Here is an 11531-nt window from a genome sequence, read left to right as displayed (position 1 = left end):
ATATGTGCATAGCATCCTATAATAGATTGTCTATATGCAAGAAGCATGTAATTATTTTCTCTTCAGTAGACTGCACATAAGATGAAGCCATCTCAAAGCATGAAAGGTAGAAGTTATCCCGTTGTCGATACCATTTGTAACTTCAGCATAAGAAAACAACTTGAAAAGCTCAGGAAAACCATACTCATTACAGATCTAGAGCCCATTCTCCTTCTAAATTGTTTGTAACAAATACTAGATTCACTCCCAAACAACACTTGTCTCTTCTGTGAAATTGAACATGAACCAACTGAAGGCAAAATGTTCAGGCAGAGCAAAGCACAATGTCTAAGTATGTACAAAGTAAAAAATGTCACACACACAATTTTTTGGTGGATTTCACACCTCCGATGCATAGTAATATGACATCCACCCCCTCTAATCCTGCGCATCCTCCGAATGGGCCAACTACCCATGATCATTATCGTTAAGATCCATGAACAGATCAATCTCTTCATTGTCTATTTCCAGTATATCAGCAAGGTTATGTCATATCATCTGTCTCTTCTGCTGGAGTTTCTTCTCGTTGCTCTTCTCTTGCAAATTCTTCCAATGCACAATCCTCATCATCTCTTTTCTTGAAAATCTTGATTCTTTTTCCTGCAATAGGCACTCTAAGCACTATCCCATCCAATTTTGTCAGCTCATATGTTGCATTATCAAAGACATGTCTGCCCAAACCATCTTTTCACCATCTTCCAAAGTGCAGTATGCTGATTTTCAAGGCTGCTATCAAAGACTAATACCCAATCTCCCTCTTCTATTGCTCTAGGCTGCAAGCAATGCCTGCTATCAAACCTGTCCTTATTTCTAAGTCTAGCAACCTTCAACCTATCAATAGCTAGCTGAATATCCTTTGGTATTTTCTCCAACTGCCGGATCGGAAGAGCTAAGAGCTCCTCTCTTGTCAAATCCTCCTGCCAAGGTAAAACTGACCAAGTCAAAGCACAAGTCTCAGTCGGCATAATCGATTTCTCACCATACATCAACTATGCGAGCATATATCCTGTTGTAACACTGTGAGTCATACAATCAGCCCACAAAGTAAATGGTAGAAGTCTTGGCAATTCTCCAATCCATCCTCTACATGCTTTGGCTAATGCTTTCACTATCGGCAGATGCCCTCTTTCACTCTTTCCATTTTCCTCTGGATTGTATGTTGTGGTTAGAGCCAACTAGATTCCTACTTGAGAGAAAAACTCCCTAGCTTCATCTACATCCAATTCACTGCGATCTGCAGTGGTCTTACCCACACAGCCATACCTGCAGAAAATTTCTTCCAATAAGAACTTACACACTGCACTAGTGGTCTTTGTTCTCAAAGGTCTGCCACCCCATCAACATGATTGGTAAGATCCTCTCTAGCCAAAACAATATATCTCATCTGCCATAGACCCATAGGCATAGTAACCAAGTCAACTACCCACTTATAATGAATGCATAGCAGATAGGTCGGATGAAGCTCATCTTGATGACGCACTATGGAATACATCTGATAGTCTCTGCAAGTCTCTACAAAGCGAGAAACATCTCTGTACATGCCTTTCCACCAATATTTTTCCTTGATTTTCTCATAAGTAGCCCACACTCCTCTACGACTATCCCAAGGACTCTCATGAAACTCTCTCATCACCTGTAACTGGTTCTCTTTATCGCAAACAACCTGCAAGGGTAATCCACCTCTTTTCTTCAGGTGCTTCCAAAGAAATCCGTCCTTGAGACAATAACCATAGGCTTTTCTTCAGATCTTCTTGAACTCTTCATCTATTCATTCATCTCTTTTGCTTAGTGTACTAAGGTACTTGCCAATCTGCAACCAATCTCCAACATAGAGTTCTTCTATGAAAGCCACAATATCATAGACATGACAAACATGATCAACCATAGCAGCTGAAATTTCTACATCATTCTCTTCTACAAGTAGTGTCTCCTCATCATCATATCTGGCTCTAGACAGCATATCTGCCACCCAACCACTAGATTATCCTTCCCTTGTATGTGTTTAAATTTTGGATTTAATGACTTGATGTATGCGATCCATCACAGCATAGCTATATCCGGAGTAGAGCAACTCGTAATCATACCTATCAATGGCAAGTAATCTGTCTCTACCACAACTCAGGCTCCAATAAAGTACTCCTTGTCACATTTGAGAGCTGTAACAATTCCCAGTAATTCCCTCTTGATTTGCGGATACCTCCTCTGTCTCTCGTTTAGGACTTTTGCTCCAAACTGAATAGCGTACCTGTTTCCATTTGCATCATCTTGACCCACTGCCCAACCTATGCCAATTGGACTAGTGTCAACTGCCAATACAATAGGCCTTCTGCAATTATAATCCGCTTTCCTGAGAGTAGGAGCAATCTGCAATAACTTCTTCAATTTTCGCATGGCTCTAGTGTGGCTCTCATTCCAAAAAAATTTCTGCCCCTTTCAAAGTAGCTGATATAAACAATCTGCTATGTGTGCAAAATGGGGTATCCAAATCATGTAAAACACATAGGCTCCAATGAATCTCCATACCTCTGAAGTGGTAGAACAATACTCCGTAATCTTTCCTATAGCATCCACCTTCGCAAGTGAGGGTTTTTTGCCATAATACCCATACATATGCCCAACAATGACAACCTCATTTACTCCAAAAACATATTTCAGCCCTGATAGTGTAAAGTTCACTTCTTCTAACTTGGCCAAAATCTTTTCACAAGCTGCAATATGATCAGCCACAAAGTATCTACATCCCTGCTCATTTAGACTCTCATTCTTCTCTTCTTCTGCACACCCCTTAATGGGCACATCATCCAAGAAAGGCATGGTAAGTTGAGGTATGTACTCACGAAGAACCTTATGCATGACATTCATCATATGTATAACAGAATTAGTGGCACCTTGAGGTAAGGTACACAACCTGACAAGCCCAATAGGAGTTCTCATAGTGGTTATGTCCCTGCTTTCCAAGGCTAGCTGAAACTGATCATATCCCGAATACAAGTCACCTAAAGAATAGATGGCACGTCCAGCAAATGCTTTTACAAACTCATCCACAACTGGACCTATACCAACATTCATGTTAGTAACTCTGTTTACTGGCTGCATGTCCTGTATAAATCGGAGAGTACCATTCTTCTTTGGAATCATAAACCACGTATTTGAGTATGGTGTAGATGAAGGCTCTAGGATTCCCATCCTGATTTTCTCATTCAACAAGTCAACTAGCTTTGGCAGGTGTGCCCTAGGCACTGGAATAGGTCGAAGGTTCCATGGAATATGAGAAATAGTAAAGATCACCATAGGGGCAACAATATCCAAATTTACACATCCAATCTCATGCAAAAAGAAAGAAAACCCCCTTCCATGTCGCTCAAGCATATCCTGAAAGCACTGCTTCTCTAGCAAGAAATCACCATTTCCAATTTTTAATTCAGCAAGAGTCTCTGCTGAAAATTTATGGCCTATATACTTTAGATTCCTCAAAATTGCCTGCTTGGCAGCCCTCTCTATTTGTTGATCACTGTCAGGTGGAAGCGGTCCAACTACCGGCTTCACCTTATTATCCACAGTCTTGTATTTCGTGTCAACCATGGCTTCATTATGATCCTTTGCATTACTCAAATCATGCTGTAAACTAGCAATTCATCCCTCTAGTGTGGTTGAATATCCTCATCCCTCTACTCTATGGACTACATAAGAACAGCCCTAAACTTTGGATGCTGAAATATTTCAACAGTAAACTCTATTGGCTGAAAGTTTTCAGCCCTCTCTGTCTCTATAGGCTGATCATAATCAGCTAGAAACTCTGTTTGATGAATTTCTTCAGCACTCCATACTTTTTGCTGAGTCGCCTTAGCCTCTGACGTTATCTGTGACACAAAATCTGAAATTTCATGAAACATGTCCAGGGACTCCACTGATACATTACTGAGATAACTCTGCATATCAGTTTTCAGCATATTTTCCATCTCTGTCATTGTATCTGCACAAACCATACTATCATACATCCCATCTATATGCTCATCATCCTCTAAAATACCTGCATTTTTCAAATCTTTCTCCTTTTTGCATATGTGCTGCCTGGTAGCTCTAGGCAACTTAGAAATCTTCTGATAACTCTTCGAACTATTTGCTAAAATTCCAACAAACTTGGAGGAGAAAACACTGCTGCTAGGAGGTGAGAACTCCAATCTCTTCTACTGTATACCACCGTCATCTTGCGGGACAACGGTACCTAATGAAAACCAGAATCCCTCACAGTGGGCAAAGGTGCATCTCGAAGAGTATCCCTATTTCTAGCATGATTTACACACACAGTCATAAACTGGACTGCTCTCATACCATCTTTACTGCGAATCCGTGCATAAGCAGATCCATCATCCATTACTTTTGTATCCATGCGCATCTCTATGATGAATGGCTGTCCTAGGATTATGGGGTAAGAGCATGAATCTTGCACAAAGAAATGGGAATCCTCCTCTACATCTCCAATAGAAATCTTGACACTGGGACAGGCAGCATACAAATCACCTACAGTGTTGTTGGCGGCTCTCATACGCCACCCATGCTCTGCATCCATAGGCCATCTATTACTTTCATAAACTCCACGAACTATGAGATTAATCTCTGAACCATGATCCACCAAAGCAACATAAGGCACCTGTTTCTCTCCAATTTTTACCATTGTTTCTGTAGTTGCCCTAGCCCAATGACTCTGCAAAAAGTGACTATGCGGTACCAATATAGGCTCATGAGTTTCAGCATAATGCATAGGCTGAACTCTCTTCTCTGTCTACGGAAAAACAGAAGCATTCTCAACCATAATCTCATCCTCATCCTCATCCAACTCCCCAATCAAAACTCCCTATGTATCAGTAGTAAGCAATGTATGTCTTTTTCTCTTCAGGACTTCTTGGAACTGATCTTGAAACTCTCTTTTCGAGATGCCCAAAACCTCAGAAATAGTAAAAGCCACCTCACTGCCAAGTATCTTGTCATTAAAGATTTTCTTCATGTCCATAGATGTCTCAATATCGGACATTAATCTAAATCCTGGCTGCTTTCTCTGTCTAGGCTCATGCCTCTTTTCTTTCTTTTGAGCATCTTCCATTTGTCATTCTGGCCCTGGTCTCAAAGACGGCCCTGTAGTAGGTGGAGTAACAAACTCACCCCCTCTAGTCTTTTTAGCTACATTTGGATTCTCTTCATTTCTCTTACGCTTATCCTCAACAAGTACATCTGCTCCCTGAGACTTAGCCAAGTAGGCATAAATAGTGTACCTGTCAATAGGCGAATCCCAACCTGGCTCAGATCTGATGCTAGAACCTGCACTAGTCAAAACAGTCTGCTGAATTTTCCCTTTGTTTACCATCTCCATAGCATAGGTCCATAATGCTGACTGACTCTCTGAGCCTTTTTCAATCTGGACTCCATATGCAGAAGCATCTCCTCTAGCTGCCACATAGAAAGTACGCTCAGCCATATCATCTACTAATTTCTTCATTCCGCCTTTCACAAAATTGGTAGCAAGTGGAACTCTTGTTTCAGTCAACCAAATCTTACCATCTTGTCCCCAAAATACCAAATTCTTCCTCCTTGCATCTTGAAAATATTCACAATCCATGCAATGTTGATGTTCCATACTATCACACCAAATACATCTTCGATCTCTCCTAGGTGCACTAGGAGCACTCCTAGGTGCAGTAGGAGCACTAGAAGAAATAGTAGGCGCGATCGAAGCAAACTGCTCTTTCAATTTTCCCACCAATTCTTCTTTAACTGACTCCAGTGTCAAATCTATTATGCCTTTGATTATGTCATCAAGAGAGGAAGGAACCAAAGGAGTGGATGATTTTGTAGCAGAAGGAGCCAGCATCGGTCTTAGAACAGGAGGAATAGGAGGATTAGAAACAATAGGCACTAGCAGAGGCCAACTAGCTGGTTGAGGAAGAGAAGAAATGACAACGGTAGAAGCAGACATAGGAGCAGAAGACGACGTCGGTGTCATGGATCCATTCTGTAGGCGGGTCTTCCATATCCGCCTCTTGCTTAAAGTTGAGACCGCATCCTGGGCATCTTGCCAATCTGTTTTAAGACCCATAGGCTTCCTGCAATCCTCAAGAAGCTCTCCTAATTCTTCTTGAAGAGTAGGATCTGCAGCTTGCAAGAAAAGCTCAAATTTCTCAACATCCAATGCTCTTTGTTCAATAGCATCAACAAGCTGACTATACCTCTCTTCAAATTCTCTTATCAATTCTTAAGCAGCTAGACCTTTGTTTGGCATGTAGACCCACTCTTGGAATGACCGCCATGTAGCCATCCCAAAGTCCTCAAGAAAATACTCCTCTTTCAAGGCCTTCTTAAAATCTTGCTAATGCAAATTTTGAAGAAAAAGATCAGTCACTTTTACCCTCAAGGCGGGTGTGACAAGGTGAAGAAAATATTTACTCATAAGTCCTGTCGATACTCCAAAGAATCCCATTTTCATTTTCAAATAGCTTCTTTTCATTTTCAACTGCTTCAATCGCCTTAATTGCGCTGATTGCATTCTCTTGCTTCGAATATAGTCGCATTTGCTAAGACAATTGTTGTTGATGTAACTGCTACTGCTGCTGCATATACAATTGTGTCTATTGATTTTGAAGTTGCATATACATAGACATATTCTGCAAAATCTGCTTTAAATCATCCGTAGAAGTACTTGAAACAGAAGTCAATGATGAAGCTGAAGTAGAGGACAAAGCAAGAATCATAGAAGGGGCTGAAATTAATGCTGAAGTATCTCCCATCCTAAAATATTTTTTTTTAAATGTGACGCTTTCACATCGGGTTCACCAAAGATGTCGAAGGGTTTTCGAAAGCAAAGTCGCGACCACAAAGGACCTTGATGAATTTCAAGATAGAAGATCAATCAAGCAAATAAGAAAGACAAGAAAATGATGCCAAGTAACAATCTCTTTCCAAGAGTTAACAGCCTCCTTCCACTGGTGAATGTTGTCAAGTATTGCCTGAAGCCGATGCATGCGATCAAACAAAGATGAAAGATCTTGTGAGGTTCTCTTTTCTGCATTTGAAAATCAGTTCCTTCCTCTTCTTTGGTAATAGCAACATTCTGAACTTTTTGAAAAAGCAACTCAAGCTCTTCCACTCCAAAAGTGCTCAAAACAGAGCTCATGCAACATCAGCAGGATCCAAAATCCATCCCTCCTAGGTTGCATACTCAAGCTGCACTTTCTCTTTTACATTTGGCGTCTTGGCTTCATGTACAAATTTTTGCAATGGAAGGAAGTACAGATGACTTGAATCCAGCTTGTGGAAAACAAGATGCTTACTGCAGTTGTCCTGCTTAGTCTGTACAGTCTCTAACCATAGATCTAGAGAGTCGATCAAAGAGATTGTTGATTCATGCCATTGTAAAACAAGAGTTGTTCACAAGGACTATCTCTACATAGATGCGGAGTCCCCTCCACATGAACAAAATCTTGAATTGTCCCACTGATGCATGTGCTTTTACTGAGGAGACAATTGAGACATCTACAAGGTCCCAAAAGATGACTCTTCTATCTTCAGAACCACTCACTACATGATCATCTGTGTTTGACAAGCAGCTTTCCAATTTGTAAACTTATTTGTGTGCCCTTTATATTGTTGAAGCACGTTTCCTATAGACCTTTCCAAAATTTGCAGGCTTGCATCAAGACATCCCCCAATGTGCACTTATTGTCATTTGACAAATATATACTTGTCACTGGTTGTCCCACAGTATCCACAATCTCTCTGCCAGCACGAACATCAAATGTGTGAATTGTTCCATCCGCAGAACCATCTATAATTTCTGTTGGTGTAACCACCAGGGATGTGACACTGTCTGAGAATGTATCTATTGTTTGAATTGGTTCCGACAATCCCAAACCTTCATAGAACGATCATATCCAATTGAAATGATGACTGAAACATATTCATTAAACTTCACAGAATTGACCTCACTATCATGTCCATGAAATTTGCGAATAACATGGCCTGTAGAGACATCCTAGTAAAAGAGCTGTCATGGTTTGTGGCTTGGCTTTATCTCCTTAATCACAACCCAGCCATGTAGTCATGGAACATAGAGCATCAGAACTCTGTGTTCTTACTCGTTGACGTTCATACCTTCCCCTCGTGTCAGATACATTGCGCTTTTCTTCCCTTTCGTTGATGACGATCTTGTGTCTTTGCTAAAGACAAGATTGGCATGTCTATATATTTTGGGAGTTTGCCAAGCTTTCTTTCTAAAAAAGCATAGGCTTATTTTTTATGTCGCCATCTTGTACCTAGCCTGCCATGCCTTACGTGCCGCATCAACCATCATCAAGCCTTTCAGAACACCACATCCATCCTTCGATGCATTTTGAAATACACTGTTTATCTTTTGCAAAACTGTCGTATTTTGTGTTTATTGTAGAGATTTGAAGGCCGTTGATCTCTAGGCTACCGTAACCCATATCCAATTGAAATTTATAATAGATAATAGGATGCCTCTCTTTTCATTGAACTGATATCGTCTCATTTCTGTTAATCAGCAAACTGTAACTCCAGGCACAATGCTTGATGATTGTCAAGGCTACAAATTTGCACTAAACATCATAATTACGGCCATCTATAAGTAGAATTTCATAAACAATCACATGTGTTGAGACTTTCCCTAAGTCTCTTGGTCACCATTTGGTAGCTCTTAAAGTTGGAATATGCATGACAAAATCATTCATTGAAGGGTTGAATGTTGTAGTAGTTTCAAACCCTTGCACATTTGATCCATGCCCAAGTTATATATGTGCTTAGCATCCTGAGAGTGGAATTTTGATGCCGAGAAGTGCTTAAAAATAGCTAAAAATTACGAATAGCAAGGGAAAAATATTCAACGTCGAAGGCGACGGCTCAACCTAGGACGATTTTAAGCGTCAAAGTGCTTTAAAGGCGCCCGAACGACACTTGTTGATTTTTGATAATTTTTCAGACTGCCGTGTGGGTTGTCAAGAGTTGCCGGCCAATGCAGGATGTCAAGCTGGATGCCCAGGATTTTTCAGAGCTCGATTTGGAGTCCGGACGGGGAAATGGCCAAGGAAATGGTCAAGATGCAAAGGGGTGGACATTAGAGTGGTCAAGTGGCAAGTGCCCTTTGGGAGCCCAAATTTTAAATATAGCATGAAACATTTGATGAAGAGCATGAAGAAAAACGTGGAGAGAGGATGCGCCGAAAAATGCGCCTCCTACTCTCTCATCATGGCATGCAGGTTACAAACAACCCCCCCCAATGATCATTGGCAGTGATTCCCCTCTGTATGCTGACTCTATCGCCGTGCTTTGCCCGTCAAATGGTGGCCTCAATGGAGATCTCTGATTTCAGTCTTTCTCTCTCCTCCCTCTCTCTCCCTTAAGGGGTTGTTCTTGTGTGGAAGAAGACAATGAAGAATGATGGAGGAAAGCTTGTCCAGATGAGACCGGATTGCTTCTGGGTGGATGAAGACGTGAAGAATGCTGATTTTGAAGATACTGGACATTGAATGAGGGCTGACACGTAGTCCCATAGCAAAACCGAGATCCCGAGACACAAAGCCTAAGCGGTAATTCAATTTTCATGAAGAAAAAATGAGTTTTTATGCTATTTGGTTGATGAAATATTGTTCCCATGGGCTGATTATGCATTATGTTGTTGTTTGCTATGAGTTTGATCAGTTTATGCTCAAAAAATCATAAGTGTTCTGACTGAAATTAATGGTATAAAACGCGTAAAACACGCATTTAAGATGCAAAATGAGGGTTTTTTGCAAAATAAAGGGGAAACATGAGATATAACATCAATAAAACCTGAAATTTTACTGTCAAAGAACCTAAGGGCCACAGCCCATAATGAATCTCCATTTCTAGTCATTTTTTATTGAAGAAAATAGAGGAAAAATACCAAAAAATGGTGGAAAATGGGTTTGAAATGGGAGAAAATTAGGAAACGATAAAAGAAAAATTCCAAAAAATTACATAAGTGTTTGTGTAATGTATAATGAAGGTAGAGAATGAGGTTAGCCTCGGTCTACCCTCATTTCTATGTTTTTGTCCGTATTTATTGCTTTTTCTACAAAGAAATACACATAAAACGACTCTTACACCTATCAACGATTGCAAAACATTAAACGGTAGGGTGAGAGGAGAGTTTGAGCGTCAAAGTACAATCTTAAATATGATTTATGTGTTGCATCATGGCTATAGGATGTTGTTTTAAAATAAAGGAAAAGGCAGTATGAGTGTAAGGCTCGGTGTCTCTCCTCGTTTCAATACATAAACGTTAGCATGGAAATCATGAAAAGATTGGTTGCGCACGATGCACGATGCTGATTTTCTATTGTTTGTGCACTAAACCATTCACATTATGCACTATGCATGGTTCATGATATCGAAGGGAAATCTCCTGGACTGCATAGCAATTGTTTTCTTAGGAGTTTGACCCACGATTGAGAGTGTGAGATTATCCCTTGCCATAGGGTAGTGGGTTGGGTTCCTAAGAGACTGTGAAGTGAGGAAGCATGGTATACCTCCTGGAAATACGAGAAATATAAAAGAGAGGAGTTTTTGCTCGTATGTGTTATATGTCTAGCAGCGCATCAAAGGACCAATCCCTGTGATGTAGGAGAGCAGCAGTGGGGCTCCGACTATTGTCGATGGAGTGCCTCCTATGTGTGTGTGATCGTGGCATTGCCAATGTATAAGGGTTCTCCCTTTGAGGAGTTTAAGGGAAATGTTGGACTATAAACTATAAACGCAGGAATTAAGCTTTAGGGCAGTTTGTCCTTTAGCATTAGATTGACGCTCCTAGTCCTCGAGGCCATGAGAGTGTTTGTGTGTCATGAGCATGAGGTCCGGCTAGTGCTATAGCCAGTGCTGGCCCATTTTAGGTCCCATCACATCCTATAATAGATTGTCTATATGCAAGAAGCATGTAATTATTTTCTCTTCAGTAGACTGCACATAAGATGAATCCATCTCAAAGCATGAAAGGTAGAAGTTCTCCCATTGTCGATACCATTTGTATCTTCAGCATAAGCAAAAAACTTGAAAAGATTGGGAAAACCATACTCATTACAGATCTAGAGCCCATTCTCCTTCTAAATTGTTTGTAACAAATACTAGATTCACTCCCAAATAGCACTTATCTCTTCTGTGAAATTGAACATGAACCAATTGAAGGAAAAACGTTCAAGCAGAGCAAAGCACAACGTCTAAGTATGTACAAATTAACAAATGTCACAGACAACTTTTTGGTGGATTTCACACCTCGGACGCGCAGCAATACGACACCGTCGCCAAGAGAACCCGCCGAATCCATCCTCAAGCCTTTGCAATAGGTGCATTGTTCCCTCTTGCTTTGTTTTTGTTTTTTCTCCTTTTCTTTTACTTGTTTTTGTTAAAAAATCATGTATATTGAGAGAGAAAGACAGGAAATGAGAGAGAGAGGAAATGAGAAAGGGAGG

General features: G+C 40.6%; 1 pseudogene; it reads right to left on the bottom strand.

The window, feature by feature from the left end:
* Positions 1 to 1014: 1014 nt before the first annotated feature.
* Positions 1015 to 8203, bottom strand: LOC148037770 (uncharacterized; annotated as a pseudogene).
* Between the last annotated feature and the right edge of the window lie 3328 nt (positions 8204 to 11531).

The sequence above is a fragment of the Lygodium microphyllum genome, chromosome 4, assembly GCF_053477565.2.
Source record: "Lygodium microphyllum isolate KBCC chromosome 4, Lygodium_microphyllum_v1.1.10, whole genome shotgun sequence".
Lineage (NCBI taxonomy): Eukaryota > Viridiplantae > Streptophyta > Polypodiopsida > Schizaeales > Lygodiaceae > Lygodium > Lygodium microphyllum.
Note: the sequence above shows the minus strand (reverse complement) of the source record. Positions and strands in the feature narration are given on the sequence as shown.